At 40.3% G+C, this 19,330-nt stretch overlaps 1 protein-coding gene across 2 annotated transcripts in view; it reads right to left on the minus strand.

The window, feature by feature from the left end:
- GLRA2 (glycine receptor alpha 2) overlaps positions 1–19,330 on the minus strand; it is a gene marked incomplete at both ends in the record, with an annotated part of 121,484 nt that overhangs the window by 6,935 nt on the left and 95,219 nt on the right. The window lies entirely within an intron of this gene.

A 19,330-nucleotide genomic window follows, 5' to 3' on the forward strand; every position in this document is an offset into this window, starting at 1 on the left:
GAAATATCTATAAGTATAATCGAAATTTTTCAAAAATTGCTTTAATTTTAAAAATTATACAGTTGGTAAGGGTGAGTGGTTTGCTAGAAAAAAAAACCAAAAAACTTTTCTTTAGTAAAGAAAGGCTTTTCCCTCTAAATTTTTCAAACAACATTAATGAAAATTTCTTATTATATTTCAAATTTTTATATATAATATAATGAATGTTTTCATTTCAGGGGAGGGAGAACCAGATGAACTACTGTTTTGCAAAGCACCATAAATGTTATGGTAGATTAATTCCTCCTAAAACACCAGTAGATTGATTCCTGACACAGTCCTAGTTGCCTGTTTCCCTTTGTTATAGATGAAAGTTATGCCCTAAAATATTCACATACAGTGATCTGTTAGTCTTATATGTGTAATTTGACTGGATATTAAATTCTCTCAGGACAGTAAAGTCTGGAGACTTGACTGCTCTTGGGTAACTTCTGCCGGTCTCTCTCCGAAGAAAGAAGAGGTTGGCCAGTTTATCAATGGGAATGGCACATTATTCTGTTTTACATCAGAGAAATACATGTTGGTGACCTAGATTTGAAGGATAATCTGCTCTGACCAGAAATCTGTTGGATAAAGGGCAAATGACTTCTGCTCATTCTGTCTGCATGCAAGGCTGAGTAAAATGCAAAGCTGGTGTTTAAATACTTGACTATTTCAGCTAGAACATGAAATAGCTGTTAATGGGCACATCAAACTAAACAATGTAAAGCAAGAACACATTAGCTAAAATTTTAGAAGATCAAAAACCTGAAATACCAATGGAAATGTACCTAAAATTCACTTACTTCATTTTCTCTTGCTTTCTGCAAGATGTCTACGTCAGGAGAGCTGAGCAGCCTCTCACCTTCCTCCTTTCAGCAGTGTTCAAGCCTGAGCCTCAGACTCCAGTTCTCTCCCTCCCCGAAACCTGCTGCAGGGTCAGTATCACAGGACAAGGGCACACGGTGTCCCCAGGTGGGTGACAGGCATGGGGGAACTGCCACAGCAACCTGTGGGACACCCCTGCCCAAATACCGCACTCATGAATGTCTGAGCTACCCTCTACACAGGATTTTCCCCATCAGGTTCTCTGGTCCTTTTCTCAAAGAAGATTTAAATACTTTGGGGGAGATGATTTTTATCACATATTTGTGAAATTTCTCAGTGTCCTCTTCCTTAACTGCAATTATTCTAGGAGACTTTGCTAGACCGCTCCTGTGCCCTGGCTGTGCCATCTCAGAGTCCCTCAGAGAAGTCAGTCAGTCAAAATTCAAAAAAGAAATAAATGTCCATACAGGGCCCACAAACAGCACTCATGGTTGGATTCATGCAGATTACCCTCTAGAACAATAAATTGCTGGGATGTTTCATGGCTCAGGCTTTGATTGTCTCAGCTCCCCCATTCCTTGGGGCGATGTGCAGCCCACCCTGCAGACACTGTCCTCCCTGGCTGGGCCAGGGTGGGGATGAAGGGCTGGGGCCAGAGGCATCCCCACGCCTTGCTGAGGTCTCCTGCTTGGTGCCAGGAAGGGGCACAGGAAGGGGACAGGCAGAGGGAGGGAAGAGGAAAAGGCTTTTTGCCTCTCTGGTGGTGGACTCTCACCTTCAAGTCATCTTCTACAACAAACACCCAGAATGAACCCCAGCAAATGCAGACAGAGTTTACCAGGGCTTTCTCAGACATTCATGCATTCAATTCATGCAAATACTGAACAAAATGAATTAAATATCGCAAATTACATTAATAATTTAAATTCTGTAGCTAAAAATAGTCAAGAATATTTGAATAATCTTAAAGCGTTCACATGCAAGTTTTATAAATTTAGTCAGGGGAGGTTGGGGGGGCGGGGGGGGGGGGGGGTATTTTGTTTGTTTCATTGTTTTTGGTTTTGGGTGTTTTTTGTTCCTGAAGGGACAAGCCTTTTTTTTCAGTTATCAGTTCTTCTTAATACCAGGCTTCCAATAAGTAATGTTTTAGGGTTGGTTTCATTTCTTTATCTTCTATTACACAATTTACCCCTTCTGGCTTTCCATATCATTTATTTCTTGTTGTTAATCAAGATCTCAATCTGGATTTCTCTAGCTATTCTTGCATAGGCCCAAAGCATCAGTGGCTTAAAAAAAAAAAAAATTGCCAGTTATCTACCCTTCAAACTTGTTTCCAAAATAAATTGCTGCAACTTAGAAACACCTTGACTGTTTGAATGTATTAGAAATTTACTACACATATAGACTTCTGTATTTTCATTTTTTATTTGCTTCTGTGAGGGTTACTCTATAAAATTCTGGTGTTATTTATTCTCAGAAAAATAAACATTCATCATGAGGCAAAAATCAATGACACTCAATGCTATAGCAACTTGACAGTGCAATCTCTACATGGAATTGTTGGGGTGTTTTTTTCTCATCTGATAAGTAATAAGTCCACAAATTCTAGAAGGTCTTTGGAAGTATGCATACAATGAAAATTAAATAATATTTCATTCAAAATGGGTTTGATAGTTTTTTCTTTTACTGTGTATTATACACACACACAGATTCTGGATGCACCCATCCATGGAACATGCAGGTACGTGGAGATACATGTACCTCCATATAGGTGTGGACAACTTCTTAATCTAGTCCTCTAATGTATTCCCAGAAGGCATTAGCTAGTGGCAAGTTCACCTAGTGAGAACATTTTTATTCTATTTTAAGATAAGGGCACTCTCCTGAAAATTTATTAATTATTAATTTTTAATAACGTCTCAAAATGCTAACTTTACACTAGCTTTTCCCCTGCAGTAGTTCTGAGGAGCAAGAATACAGATCTCACAGGCAATGGTCATTAAACCTTCCCAATCCTCTCTGCCCATAATAGGCTCTTTGGTGGAATGCTGACATTTTTCCAGGAGGACCGTCTGCCCAGGCCAGTAACTAAGCAACAGATCTCCTGGCGATGGCCTTTTATCACTTGGCAAAAGTGATACAAGGATAACCTGAAACAAGAGATTTAGCTGTCTATGAGAGAAGTCAATACTGAGGTACAAACAGATGAAATGTGGAAGAATGGCTGTAGCACTGGAAAAGGTATTCTTGGGAGAAGATCTCAGATTTATATCTGAACTCAGTTTTGTTCAAAAATATCAAGGAAAACAGGAGAATAAATGCCTGGTTAATTTACCTAAAAGACGGCGCACAAGGATAACACAAAAGTTTTGCTTTGTGGATAACACCAAAGTTGTGGTTGCTATGCCAGCAGCCTTCCTGAGACATGCATGTTGTATGTTTCATCTGTTATGTCCTGGAGTAATTCTAAGACAGCATTTGCAGTGCCAGCTCTGGAGAATGCCATGAGGTACATGGAAGAGGTCAAGACTCGCTGTGACTGCCTACACCCTCTTGACCTTGAGGTTCCACTTTTGAGAAGGAATGGCACCAGGATGGCATTCAGAAAACATGCCAATAAGCCAAAGAACAAAGCAAAGCAAGAGCACCCTAAGAGACAGGGAGATCTGGCAGCTCAGGTTCCTACTTCACTGAACATCCAAGAGCTCCATAAGTACCAGGCAGGAGCAGACAGGAAGAGGTGTTTGGTGACAACCTACAATCTGCACAGCAGGATATCACACATGCTGTACAGTCAGAATGGGTGGGCATTAAACTGATTTGTAGTCCTCTGAGCTGGAAACATGAATGGGGTCTTAGAACCCCTAATGTGAAACACAGGCAAGTTGATATCTACTCTTGGTCTTTTATTCCCCTGCCTCTTTATTTCTGCAACTATCTCTTCTCTTCACTCCTTTTAAACTTTTTTTTCTCTGACACATTTTGCCTCCCAGATCTGTTTTTGCCTACCTCCTCTCTGATGCTTTCATCCTCACTGTTTTCCTTATATGTGGCCCATACCTTCTGTTTGCAAAATTTAGTTCCTTCCTTAAGTCCTATCTCCTGTGGCCCTTTCTGCTTTTAGCAGCTAAATTATCTTCCTCCAAAGAAAAGGCAAGCCATTAAAGTAGAACTCCACCTTGGCAAGACCACCTCTAAAGTGATAGGTGTTACTCTATTTTTTAAGAATAGCCTGTTTTCTTTTGTTGGTGTTGGGGTTTTTTGGTGGGTTTTTTGGCGGTTTTTTTGGTTTTTTTAATTAAAACCATCTGCTTTTGGAAATCCACAGTTGATAATTGCTCAAAGAGTTTCCAGTATGATAAAGCATCTTGAAATGTGATGCTTCCCACTTGATCTACTGCTCATGACACACAGCTTGTCCCACTGCTGGCAGGGAAAGCTGAGCATCACCAAGTGCAGGGGCCCATGCAATCTATGACTGTGTTCTGACCACCCAGAATATGCAACAGGAACCTTTTGGCGGCGGAAGAAAATGATCACAAGTGCTGCAAAACCAGCAAATGGAATTTTGTTTTTATTCTGAGTTTAAAGCTCAGGAAAAAAAAAAGAGTTGTTGTTTGTGCATAGCACATGTTTTAGTCTACTGAAAACTGAGTAATGTGGTAGTATATGCAAATAGGAAGAGATTAAAGACTTGGTATGCTCTGGAATACTCCAATGACATGTTCAATAACAGCAGCACCATCTGCTTTTCCTTATATGTGCTAAATTTATAACGCTCTGCTAATTTCTGTAAAAGTTTACTCACCAGTTTCAGGAAATTATACTTAACAGAATGCAATATTTGGGTTTTGTGACTTGCTGTTAGCAAACAGTTAGTAAAAGCCTCTTCAGTTACTCATCTCTTAGACAAAGGACTTTGGAAATCAATAACATGGATTATGATTCTTAACCCCAAAGGAATGGCAGTGATCTGCAATTCAAATGTTAATTCCTTAAGTTTTTGCTCACACTCGAATTTTGACAGACCCAAAGGCAATTAGACTTTCACCTGGAGCTTGGAAACCAGAAAAACACAAGTCTGGTATTGTAGAGCTAAATTAAAATTAACTCCTTCTGTTTGGAGCGGAATTTTTAGCAGGTTGCTTTACTGTGACTTCTCTTCAGGCAGTGATCAGTTTGACCGAAGGAGACTGCACAATATTGGCAATATCATAATTGCTCACTGACATTCTGAGACATAGGAAAATAGAAAACCAGGCAAGGAAAGGCTCCCTTCAATGGCCATCTGGGGTTTCCACGAGTGTTTTGCCCTGTTGGCTTCACAGCTGGATGTTTTACTGATGATACTGGAGCTCATTTAGGGTGTCTCTGCATGGTGCTGTGCTGAATGATTTCTTCCCACAGTATGAAAGGCTGAGTCATCCCTTCTTTGGGTCTGAAGGGAGCAGGTATTTTAAAGTGTGAGACCATTGAACCATCACCTGAGGGGACAGTGGTCCAGAGGATATTTTAAACGTGTTTGACACATTTAAATAGATGGTTTCAGCAATTTTGGAATGGATCCTAAAATAGAAGTCACTATAAAGAACAAAGCCATTTGGTTTGGATATTTAAGAGAATATGGCTCATATATCCAAGGTGTGACAATTCCAATCACATCTTCATTTCGATTCACAGGAAAGAAATAAACTAGACTTCATTATTGTTCATACTGCTGGTGCTATATATTTGACATGATAATCTACAGTATTAGTCAGTAAATTGACTCACTGGACTGCCCTTGATCATATGCTCCATTTTCTGCTCAGCAGGGCTCTCTTTAACAGCTATATATAACCAGGGAGGGGAAAGAAAGAGAGGGTTCTCTCTTAGATCATTATAAAATGACGCTGCGTTCGGTTTCCCTGATGCTTCAAAGGTTACAAGTGATGTGATCTTTTCACCATCACAGATAATACATGGCTGCTGTTTGTCTGACTTGTCAGCTCCTCACACAGAAATCCAATACTTCCCTCTTGTCACATATTCATTTCAGAAATGTGCTCTCTTGCAGGCCTGAAATGAAATAGTCGCTGTATTCCTATCTGCCAGGCTTCAAGCCTTGCCTTGTGTGGTCCCCCTCGTCATACCACGGTTGTCACATTAGCAACCCACATGAGTACTTGCAGCAAATGTAAAATCTCCTGATTGTAATTAAAATTCTGCATGCTTTCTATTAGATAACCCAAATCATTGTGCATCATAATCCATAGCTCTGCTCTTCTGCCACTGTTTTAAAATGTCTGATTACTGAGCTAATTGCTCAGGCAGGTTGTTTTTAGACTGTATAATGCATTTATAGGTTATATATCTCTGTCAAAATAAGTATTGGATTAATCTTGGCTCCTCATCTACATGTTGAGAAATTGCTTCCTCAGTCCAGACAGCAATTAAAGTCTGGAGCAGCCTCTAAAAGGGGCTAAAGGGTAAAGGGCAGCTGAGAAAGAATGAGATCCCACAAACAAAAAAGCAGGCATCTCAGTAGAAGATTGGCATGAGTTACAAAATACAAACCTGTGTAGCTGTATTTCAGCAGCATATCTGCTGCTGTAATCTGTGTTGCTGCAGAAGGAAGGGGAAGCAAACACTGTTAGGACAGAAAGAGCCTATCACTATTTCTGTCCAGAATGGTAAATTGTTCAGAGACTTTTTTACTCACCTTTGCTCCAGGAGTACTTGCAAGCCAAAGAGAATTACAGGATGTAAATTGTAAATACTCAACTATAGGTCAGCACATCTACAAAAAGATATAATTCAGCTCACACTCTCCCTTAGGAGCAGCCCCTGACAAATCTCTTTTAAACTCACTCCTGATATACTGGGCACATTACAGAAGAATCTTTAGCAGCACTGATTAATATTTTCAGTGACTGTAAATTGTCCAGTGCACTGCCTGGTGCTGGCTCTGCCAGCTGGCTCACAAGGGCTCTTCTGGTCCTGTTCCCTGCCATCCTACAATTCTGTGCTTGTAGTCTGAAGAATGGAATAGAAATCAATCACTGTCCAGGCCAAACAGCTTCCTCTAAATTGTAATGCTTTAAAAATGCAAAGAGGCTAAAGTCTAAGCCTCTTTGCTTCGAAGGTTTGAAAGCTGCCAGCAGAAAAGATCCCCAGATTCATATGGTACCAATTCCTAAGACATCTTCACTCTGAAATCGAAGGCAAGGAAGGAAGACTTATGGTAAAAGAAAGGTCCAAATTTACATCCCACCATGTCATACTGATTACCCTTTGGGCACCCCTGTGTCCCTGGGGTACGGTTCTTTTGGCTGAATACCTTTCTATCTCCCCTCAGATGAATGAGACCTCACCATTGGAAAATGGGGTTCATGTTTCATAGCTAGAGGAGGGAAATATTTGACAGACTCACACGAGTCAGGCGTGGCAGCAAGGAACATACAGCAGTGACAGGAAAAAAAGTGAGGTGCTGAGAACACTGGCTGGGATGCCACATGCAATAAAAACATCACTAAGCTTCACATGGGCTTCAAAAAATATTCATGAAATAGCAGCTGTTAGATTCAAATACAGCATCGGATGAAAAAGATCTGTTGTCATGATATAAGTCTGATATTCAACCCCAGCTACACAAATACTCACATGAGAACTCACCAAAGAGGAAAGCAGTAACAGTACAGAGAAGTGTGACAAAAGCAGCAGTCTCCATGCATCAAGAAGTAAAATTCAAATAGATTATTTTTACAACAAAATAACACGATATAAGCCGCAAGGGAAAGTGAACAAAGATCAAAGAGCAAATAAGAGACAGGCAACAAAAACAGGCATTCCCAGTATCTAGAAGTCAAAGAACAGCAGCATACAGCACCAGAGCATCTTAAAAGAGCTGTCATGTCTTTGGGGAAAAACATCCTTTGTGCAAACTTGAAAAAAAGGAGTATTTACATTTAGGAAGCAAGACAACATTTCCTGTGCCTGAAAAAAAGCTACCCTTTCTCAACATTTTTATTATTTTTTCTTCACTCTCCTGTCTGGTCCCTATGAAAAAAGTACATTTTGTGTCTCCATTGCATGAACATCTAGCACAGGTAACAGTAAGGGCAGCATAATAAAAGACCAGCCCATTAGCAAAAAATATAAAACTGACTCCACTAGAGTTCATGACAGACAAATCTAGGACATCTTCAAGATAAGGAACAAAATGTCAGTTCTCAAAGACATTTTAAAAGAGAACTGCAACAGCTAGATAATCAATTGCTTTTACATAAAGTCTAAAGCCAAGGTGAAAGTTTGGAACAGCAGCACTGACTTAGTGTTTAATGATTTCCTTTTTAAATGTTTTTAATTATGAGAGCAAATAATCTTGTTTTCCCCTTTACGTTTTCTTCTTTGCATGGGCTAAGGACCACCAGTCACCCCCCAACCACCATCTGAGAAATCTGAAATAGCAGAATGAAATTCTCTTGTTCTAAATCCCTAAACATGCTGATTTTGTTCCTGCTGTTGTTTGTGTAATTGTGCAAACAGAAATACATCAGATAAGGAAAGATAACTAGCACAACTGCCTCCCCTCCTTGGTCTTTCAACCCTGCCCTCCTTGCAGGTGCCGTCACTGAACTCAGGGTTACTTTGCTTGTGACAAGTACCCACCAAACACTGTGGATATGCGCTACAGTTTGCAAAACCATTAGTCATCCTGTTTGCTTTCATCTAATACAGAGCTTTGGTCATTTCTATCTTTGGATTCACCTCACACCAGAGCTTCCTCCACTTCCAATACCCTTTTCACTCCCCTTGGCTCCAGTGGCCATACATACTCCTAGTCCCACAAGTGATGCAGACCTAATATGAACAACTCATAGCAAGTTCTAAAAAAGTATTTTAATAATTCATGAATCATCACATTGAACTGACTGCTCTATCCATAAATAGCAAAGGCTGCTCATCACAAAAATACCACCTCTGGTGTAGAAAGTCCTTGAGCTGCAAAGTCCTGGAGCCCAGGACGATGCATCAAGGACAGATTGCTGCCACACAGAGCTTCCATCAAGGCAGAGCCCTGGCCCAACTCAGGACAGCCTTCCTGGAGTATTTGATCTCCAGATGGAGCTTCCCACAGCACAGAGATCTGGCCAGCTGCTGAACAACTGCCTCATGAATTTCAAAGCTAAACTGGCTATTTAACTAAAAAGTCTGGATAATGACCCAAATAAATGTTCCTACCAAATCCTTTCATTTTATGACCATAATGCTGCATGTTAAGATTGAAAAGGTGACAAATCTGTTTTTCCTAAGATGTAAACCTGAAAATAAGAAACTAAATTCATTGTTACGCCTTTACAAAGGCATTACTAAAACAAGTGTTTATAAGCATTAAAAAAAAATAATCTAGAATAAAGATATATCTTATTTCTGATAGGAATCCAGTTTCTATGGGGTCCATGATAAGAAATTAGACTGTTGCTAGCTAGAAAGGTAAAGCTGAAAACAAATGCTACATTAAAAACACAGTGAGTAGGTTGAAAAACCAAAAAACAGCTTTGCAAATGAGGAGGAACATCTAAGTTCATGCTTAGTAGGAAACAGATGAGAAGTAATTAAAAAAGAGGCTATATGGAGCAATAATTTTGCAAGTAGCAGATAGATTTTAAAAACCCTAATCCGCTTTAATTTTGCTTGAAAATTCATAGCTAGAAATATTGGTGAGGCTACCTGGAGTGAGAAGCATGATACCCAACTGCAAGATGCTCAAAAGGAGAACCAGAATTAATAAATTCAGGAAAACTGAAGCTTGGGCATGGCAGGATATGCCAATATATGGGAAAACTGGCAATTACTAAGTAGACAGTCACAAAAGAAATCCAGAGACCTCTGTGGGAAATACAGGGTAAAGCTAATGGAGGGAAAATAGTATCTAAAATAAGTTACAGCTCTTCTGCATTTTGGTCTTGGACACACACACACACACATGCACACACTACACGCACACGTGTGTGTGTTCCAAAATAAATGCCTTAGAGGTATTTGTTTGTACCCCAGGAGGGACCTGTCTGATGGAAGGTCGGCTGTCATTATGGTCAAACAGTGAAACTGCAGTCAAACAGGTGCATAATTTGCCTCCAAAAAGGATGAGGCAAGAGCTTGCAAGTCTTGAAAGGAAGGCCATTGTCTTCTGCAAGAGCCACTGGAAGGTTATAAGCAAAACACATATAGTCTATTAGCAGGGCAGAAAAACTACTGGACAAGAGCACATAGTGATTTTTCAGAAGACTTGATTATCCACTCATTGGTGTATACCCCACCCATTCTGGACATGCAATGAAACACTTGCACCAGACAAATACCCCTTAATTCATCTAACTTGGTGTGTAATGCTGAAAAAAGAGCATGAGGACACTGAAGGACTTCCAGACAGAAGTTACCAAGGGCTGTAAAAGCGCATCCAGTGATGCACAAGTTCTCTCTACCTCACCAGCCTGTAGTGGCATCATGCTTTATTAGACTTGCTAGAATTTCTCTCGCCTGTGAGGAGACCAGCACACAAAAAATGCCTAGAAGATGAAAATTCTGCTGATGGGGCAAATGAGTAGACTTGGTGCATGATCCCACTGAGGAAGTCAAAAAGAAATCTGGCATAAGTTAACAGACAACAGATAGATAAATTTCATGGAAAGTTTGTGCTAGAGAGTGTCAAGGCTGCTACTTTGCAGATGCCTGTAAGACTTTACATCCTGAAGAGGAAACTTTCTTTACTAGAATGGTGTGCAAGATCTCACATTTGTGCAACTCAGATAATCTCTAATGAACTGAGTTTGTGATCTTTATTCTAAAGTAGCTATTCTTTTAGCAGATGAAGATTACAGAGAATCTGAAAGCAAGTCTCTACCACCAGCAGGCTTGGGAGGGCTTAACAGAAATAGGAATTAGTCACAGGCAGAGCACTTCCAAAGGACTAGCAGAAAGGGTTATATCAGAACACACATGGAGAACCACTTGAAGACAGTGAGGTGAAGCATGAAAGCAAAGGTGTCATGTCTCCTAAGAATCTTGTCATGTAAATGCAGAGAAAATAAAACCTTGGACCCTTGGTGAAATCTTGCACTTATGCAGGTGGATTATTTGTAGGTACAAATGCACACACAGTATCTGTCTGAAAAATTTAATATAAAAGTCAGAAATTAAATGACTTCAAGAGTTATGTCCTTGCTCATAGAGAAGTTACAGGATCAATGCTGAAATTCACAGGTAGGATTCTTGACTTCTGGCACCTCATGTGCATTGGCAAACACAGCAGCACTTTCTGAGCTTTCCAATCTGTTTCTCCAGGAGCTAAAAACACTCTGACATGCTCAGTATGCCAGATATATTCAAGCAGCCACTGGAATATGGAGCTTTTCAATAGTAAGTCCTTCTTGACATTGATCTTGCTGTAGTGAAAATGTAGAGTGTGAGAGTGTGGGAAGAGCCAGTGGGCACCTCTGAGATACCATTGGGAGTTCTCAGAGAGTGGAAGTGAGTAAACTTTTAGTGACTTATGGTTTGTCTTGGCATGGAATTTTCAGGCACTCAAAATGAGTCTTTGTGAGCACTCTGGCAAGACTCAGCAACAAGTGCTCAGCTTATGTAGGGTTTCAAGATGTTTATTCCTTCCAGTGCAACTATCCCTAGCCCCCTCCTCATGTTGTAGAAAAGAAAATCTCCTTCCTCATCTATCCTATCCATCTATTCCCAGTAACACAGAGTGCAAGATTAGTGTTATCCTCCACCAAAATAAAATACCCAAACAAAAATGAAACCCACAAAAACAACCAACCAAACAAACAAATTAAAATATCAGGCCACAAGAGAAATACGCAAGTACAAGTTATCATATTGTAAATATGTAAATAGCATCTTTCTCCAGCAGTGGATCAAGAGGAATAAACACATCTGATCATTAAATCAAGCCACAAGTGTCAGAATCAGGCTCTGAATGATCAGTTTGCCGTAAGAAAAGCTGTCAACTTGAACAGGAATGACTATAAACAAGGCTGTTTTCCCTCAGGGGAAAAAAAATAAGGTGGAGAAATAAATGGTTTCAACACCACTTTTTTAAAAGTACAGTAAAAACTGGATTTTACTGGAACCTATGAAGTTTTTCAGACTTGAGAGAGAATGAGCTTTCAGCAGTCTGGGTAATACAATTTGGTTTTGAACAATGCCATTTGGACAACATCATTACAGAATGCTTCACAATTAATTACATTCAAATAGCAGCTTCTATCCCCTGTGGAGAACGGGATTAATTGGGTCAGATGTAAATATGCATCTCATGGATCCTACTGAACACTTGCCCATCTCACCAGTTTCCATGTAATTTGATACAACTGGTGTAGTATGCTCTGGAGATGCACAGGGCGAGCAGGGCTGCTAGCGAGGGTAGGAATACACAGATACAGAGTGTACATTCTCAGCCTGCATTATGCTTGGCTCTAACTGCTCAACCCCTTCACTCTCTTGTAGAAATACTAATTTATATTTATCCACACTGAAATACTTTTTTATGCTGTTGAAAAGGAGGCCTGGGACAGAAGTCAGAACTGATATGAAGCATCATGACAGACCCCTGGCAACGATGGATCAGAGACTGCTCCCCTCCTGGTGTCTTCACTTCCATTGGAAAGAGGGCCTGGCCATCACAGCCGTGAGAAACCCTGAGACCCAGGTGCTGGGTGCTGACACTGGGCATGGAAAGAGTCAAGATAAGCTACCTACAATGAAAGAACAAAGGAACCAATACGGGGTGAAGTTGTCTCCAGTGCTGCCTAAGCCTATATCTGGGGATTGTGATGGCTTTTCACTCTCTATCTGGAGTCCTGGGTAGGGGCAGCTTAGGTTAAACATACTCCTTCTGAAGTCTACTTTCCTTATATTTTTTTATCATTAACATATATTTGACAATTTTATCACTGCCTTTTTTTTCCCCATGAAATGAGGTGGGCCAGAACACATCCAATGAAAGAATCACCATTTTCTAAAATAATCTGGAAAACAAAAATCTGGTGCCTGTGGCAGATGGTTCTTAAAAAGCTGCTTGTTGCTTTAAAGCTTCAAGAATAGGAATATTTCCTGTCTCTTTCTACCTTCCTCTGCCCTATTTTCAGTTTGCACTCTCCCCTAGGTATAATAAGAAATAAGACATTTGCACCCAGCTGGAGAGTACCTTTCATGAGCTGGAAAACTGCAGAGTTCATTTTTGGTGTGTCTCCTGCTGCTCATGAGTAACTACCAGGACAAACTCACTTGAGTGAAGTGCAACTTCAGTCTCTAAGCCTTGTCAGTTCAGAGCTGATCCTCTCAGCCACTGCATGCTGGGTAGGTACAAGAGAGGACTCGGAGTTTCTAAAGCGAAGTTCTGCTATTGAGCAAACAAGAAAAAACTTTATCCAGTACTCCTGACTTTTCCAGTCCTACCTGTCCCATGTGGTACAGCACACAGTCACTTCATCACCCCAGACTGGAAATACTGTAATATTGCTGTTCTGTAGCTTATTGCCTGTTCCTATCCTATTTAACCATAAGGAATAATTTGTTTAAGTATTTGCAAGCTGGGCAATGTGAGTCATTATACTGCATCGTGTCCTGCTTGCTGCTTTGGTGCCATGCATGGTCCCTACGGTTTCAATATCTGTCCCCTGCCCCACAGAGTACTCATTGTTGTACCACTGATCAGTTCAGAGGGTATAAAAATTCATCATTCTGCAGCCTTACCTTTTCCCCACCAGTTACCCACTTCTCTGGTTTCCACCCTTTCTAGATTAACCATGGTTTTGTTGTTCTGGGTTTTTTTTTGTTTTTGTTTTGGTTTGGTTTGGTTTTTTTTTTTTTTTGTTTTGTTTTGTTTTTGTTTGCTGCGGCTTCTGTTTGGTTTGGTTTGGTGCTGTTCGTTTGGGTTTTTTTCCCCACAGAAATTCTAATTTTTTTCTCCTGATTTTGTTCTCCTGGTTTTTCTTCTACTCTGGTACCTGGATTCCATTATTCCAGCCTGTGCACTAGCACTCTACCCTCTTCAATTATTGTTTAGATATTTGGGACTTTCTCAAGAAGTGGTATGACATGTTCCATAAATTAGTCTGCTTGTTGTTACAGAACGTTTCAGGATTTTTTATTTGGCTTTCAGAATTCTCTCCCTTGAAATGCAACTATCGATTTTCTCTTCTGTTTCTTGGTTTGGGGCAAAAAATCCACCCCACCATAGTCCATCATCTTTTTGCATCTGACACACTAAAACACACAAAACACAGTAATTTGTTTAGAATTTTTAACCTTCCTTTCTCCAGGAAGGGAGGGAAAAGCTTCCATTTCACTTTCAATTACCCTTGTAAACAGGACACTATGAAACCTGATTTTTCTCTTCCAGTGTTTCTTTGTGTTTCCTTTTCACTGAAAAATCTACATTTCCTGTAAACTTAGTCTCTCTATCTTGTCAGACTGCTCTTATTAGAATTTTTTGATCCATTCCTTGGATACTACCCCCATGGCTGAATTGCTTTTTTCTTACAGGTTGCTCTTTCTTTGGGAACTCATGTCCCTAGATTGTGCCTAGAGCTAGACTAAGGATTTATATCAAGATAATTTTCAAATTTGAGATGACGGGGTTTTTAAAATGTTTAAAGTACGTGAGGTATGTCCATTTTATAAACAATACAGATACTTCCTCTGATATTAACTAGGGCCGTTCTTAGCTTATTCATGCTCAATATAAAAAGACAGACAAGGACATTCAGATGAAGCCACAAAGTGACATGGCAAAATGATGCAGTGAATTGCGTCTATTGTTTAACTCCAGCTAAGTATTCACTGCAGTTGTATGTGGGACTACAACTTCAAGCTAAATGATAATTTGGTGTATTTATCCTCTACTGGATTTTTATCTGCACAGTTACATTAAAGCACTAATGCAATTGCCCTGGAGAAATAAAAGTATCCACAGTATCTTGAGGGTGTTTATCTACAGCAGAAGCTACATGCGCTTTAATCCATTAAGTAAGCAAGATGAGAGAGAGAGAGAGAAAAAGCCATTCAGACTCAGATTCCTATTTTTCACAATGAAACTCATGTATTTGAGCTTGTTCAGCGAGTACCAAAAATAGCTCAGCAAAAGGGCTTTCCTTGAGCACTTCCATTATTCACATGATGCGGCACCTTACATAATGCCGAGCGTACACATCCTCCCGCCGAATGCGCTGCACACGGGTGACAGCAGGAAAACATTCCCACCAGGGACAGCCGTGCCAAGCGCTGTAAAGGCAAAGTCAGGCTGAAAACACTGATTTTTTTTCAATGGGCGAGTCTAGAACACTCAGAAAATTATTTGGGGGATCTGACAGAGGGATTTCAGCATGATTAAAATGATAGAGATGGTCTATAGAAGCTGGTGTTACTCAATGCATATCTCTACTCCTATTGAAAGGTAGAAATACTGTATTATCTCAGTAACTTTGTTTGGGCACTTGTGGTACTTGCTTCACCACTGGCAGCTCCATCCAAAGGCCAACAATTCTCTGAAGAATTCAACCAGATGCTTCCAGCTTTGCTTAGAGAGATATCCTTTGCTTCTGTAATCACACTTAGTCCCAGTCTCAGCTCTTTCATTTGAAAACATCATTTGTGACCCCTTTGCTAATCTGCATGCATATGAACCCCCTTGGTTGCAGCATTGTTATTTGTATTGCTCTGTGTGCCCTGCACATGGGATTAAGCCTGTCACATCTTCCAGCTGCACTGTTCTTCATTCAAGCTAGAACGTATTGCTTTTAACACTAATGGTCCCAAACTTAACCTCTAGTCTTGGTCACAGTGGTAACCATCACACATATAATTTAGGAAGTCATCTCTGAGATGATGATATGAATACTAGTGCACTGTGACTCATTTTGACTACTGATCATATAACATAATAATTATTGTTTTCAAAAAGGAATGATTGAACCTGAGTAAACAGTTCTGCTTCCCTGGAAGCCCATCATTTTGAAAACTAAGAAATAATGTTTAATTATTAAAAATCATATTTTTAAAAGAAGTTATTTTCTTTCAAGTGATCTGGTACCATAAAAATTGATATTTTAATATAATGTAACTTCACTACATCCTCAGTATCATTAGACTCCTGGCTTCTGCAGCCTGTACTCTCTCTATTACACTATGACATATAAGAAATAGGCAATCATTTCTCTCAGCAATCAAGTATTAAATACAAGTTTATTTACACTGATGGGTGTATTTAAATTGAGCAGAAAGACTACATGAACCTTTAGGACAAAATTTGAATGCTTCCTCCAAGAGAAATTGTGTGGGGAAGACAGACAGAGTGAAGCACTGACAGCCTGAGGATATAGGGATTTTGTGCGTGTGGAAGATGCCAACAGGTCCTGATAAAGCTGTCTTTTCAAATGGCTCATCTGTAATACAATTTCTGGATGATCAACAATACAAGCCAGACTTTTCCTAGAAAAACATTAATCTGATGCTTGACTTAAGAGATTTGATGGTCTCTTAAGATGTTTGCTCCGGCTAACTGGTCTGAGGGTTGTAGCACTAAGAAGAACAAGACCCAGCACAGACAATAACAAAAGCAGTGCCAGAGATACAGACTTACAAAACTAATAACAGGTATTTTCTTGTCCTGTAGATGAAGTTGCAAATCCAGGAATCGTGGCTAGGTGTGCTTCAACACCTTTTTCCTCTCCCTAGATTAGCACTGAGTGATGCAGTATAGATGCTCAACCACCCTCTTACACTGTCTGCTCTTGACTATGACTTTCACATTTGCATTCAGCATTTGGTTCAGTGAGCAATACCTCAACAAATCAAGTTCCCTGCTTGTGAGGCTTCTTGTGGCACCACAGGATCTCTTCCTATGTTCTGTTCTGTGCATAAACATCCTTCTCTTGAGCAGAAAGCTGCAACCATGGTAGCATTGCTCCAGAAACCTCTGCCTTGCTACATCTCCTCTGCTGACCTCTCAAGTGTGCATCACTTATGTGACGGGAGTTCTCCAGGGGAAAGCAATACCAGAGCAGTTCCAGCTCTTAGGGCTCTGCAGCAAAAGCACTGCAGTGACATGGCCCCTCTGAGTACTGCCCTGGCTCTGCCCTGGCTCTCTGTGCATGCACAATATTCTAAAGGAGAAGAGAGGTTTCTGCAAGCTTCCCTAAAGGAGGGGATAACCCCAATTTACACAAACTTTAACTGGACTACCAGCACTTTGTGATTGGTGAGATATACAGCATTGAGTACTTACTTGGACTACTTTTGTAGTTGCATGTATCAGCTGTTCAGTGGCAGCATTCTAATGCTGGTCATATCTCCTAGAGAGCCCCTGATTTTTTTTCTTTTTACATTCAGTTTTTGTATATATGTAAATATGATTAGTTCTACAACAGAAAGTATCCAGAAAGTAAGGCTCTCTTCTACTGCTTGATGTTGTAGCTCTGAAAGTGAATGATTTATTGCATTGTAAACCCTCTATGTTAATTTTGAGTGTAATATGAACTGTGAGTTTTGCTTTGATTTTGGAAGCTACTAAGTCCCTTTACAGTGTACAAAATTCACTGAATTCATCTGCATTTTATAATAACATGACTTTACAGAGCTTGATCAAAGTTGGAAGCCCTTTACAGCTCAAGAGTGGCTCACACAATGATTTTGTTCTGGGAAATCAAGTCCTGAAAGATTAAAACCCCAGTCCCATTTTATTTAAATGAACACGTTTCATTCCTCAGCCACTAGTAGCAAGCAGTGAGCTGCACACTAAGCTCGTTTCTTTCTCCACCATTGATTTTATTACCTCCACAACTCACCCCTAATCTGGATGCATCAGCTGCTATCATACTGCTTCTGATCTACTACATTGCACGGTGTAAAAGATTTCAACTTCATGGCTCTTCTCCAAGCAAATAAAAAGAAACCAAGGAAATACTTTTTCATTCATAGCTATTCATACTCCACTAAGCAGAGCTCGGGACATCATGATGAGGAAGGCTGCAGGTTGACAGTTCAGGAATAAATACCACAGCAACAAAACCACATTTTGTTATACATACCACATTCTGTTGGGATACGCTCATCTGAAAGATGACACAGTGGGATTTACTGTCTCAAGGCACTTCCTATGGCCCTCTCCCCCCACCCCATTCACTCTATCTTTACACAGGACCAAGCTGCTGAATATGCATGCACTTTCCCTAAGAGGTTTGGAATAGGGGTGGCATAGCCCAGCCACAGTAAAAAGCAAGCATAAGGGTGGGCCATAAGAACGTTCAACATGAAACTGCTGTTCATGCTGGGGACAGTACTGTGTATTTTGTGGGGGCATTTAGCAAAGAGAATGCAAGAGACTGCTAGTGATGCCACACAAAATGGTCCATTTTGCTGATTTATGGCATCGTTGCACATACTAAAACTCTCTTGCTTTCTCTTTCTCACTACAGCTTTACCCTCAAACTTGAATTGCCGATCTGATTCACTGTCCCGTAAGCTGATGACTCTTTGCTCCGCAAGCCATTCACGCGCCGCACGGACTCAACGCTCTCATTCCCAACAGCCACAGTCTGTGCCTGTCCCCAGAGTGTCAGCATAGATAGCAGCAGCAAGAATGGGAATACCACAGCAGCAGCATGACGACACACACACACACAACAGGCAAAGAGAAGAATGGCTTGGTTAGAGAACACCATCATGCAAAACAAGGAGAATCACTTTCAAGGCAAAATAAACTGAGAAAATTGTGAGAGACAAAATCAAGCACAGAAAATACCTCCTAAAGAAACTGCCTTAGTAACACTGTTCCCTATTTTGAAATTTCTGCAACCATATTCACAGGGAAAAAGCAAGCCTGTGCAAATGGATAGGTCTCACTCACTCAGCTGCATATTTCCTTGTATTTAATTATGTTGTTACCTATTTTGCAAAGAATCCATGCACCACATGGTTTAGGATAAACACAAGTCTTCTGATGATTTGATTTTAACAGGCTTTCTTTTCACATTCACCAAAATAATAGTTTTCAAAGCAGATGATTGACCACTTCCATGGACCAAAATCTCATAAACTTGAGTAATGTCCCTAGATACTGTTACTTACCAAGGATGGCTACTTGGTCACAAAAACAGAGTTTGCATCCAAAAATGAAATTACGGATTTCATACAGAAGCTTCTGCTGCTGCCATGCTGGGTTTGAAAACAAAGGCTTCCAGAGGCAGTGCGTGTGGCCTGTAGACAGGCAAGCATCTCTGCTCTCTCCTGTAATCTAATCTTCACTGGAATCTCAATTCATCTGACAATAATATTAAACTAGAGAACAGCTTTCTTCCCAGAGTATCCATCAAATATTACATTAGCTACAGAACATTTATTAGACAGACCTGTCAAAACACAAATGCCCTGTGCCATTGCTGTCATCCCTCTTGTAAAGGAAACCATTATTTGGGGCTTGAAGCACTCG

Source organism: Fringilla coelebs (genome assembly GCF_963513975.1).
Source record: "Fringilla coelebs genome assembly, chromosome: 2".
Classification (NCBI taxonomy): domain Eukaryota; kingdom Metazoa; phylum Chordata; class Aves; order Passeriformes; family Fringillidae; genus Fringilla; species Fringilla coelebs.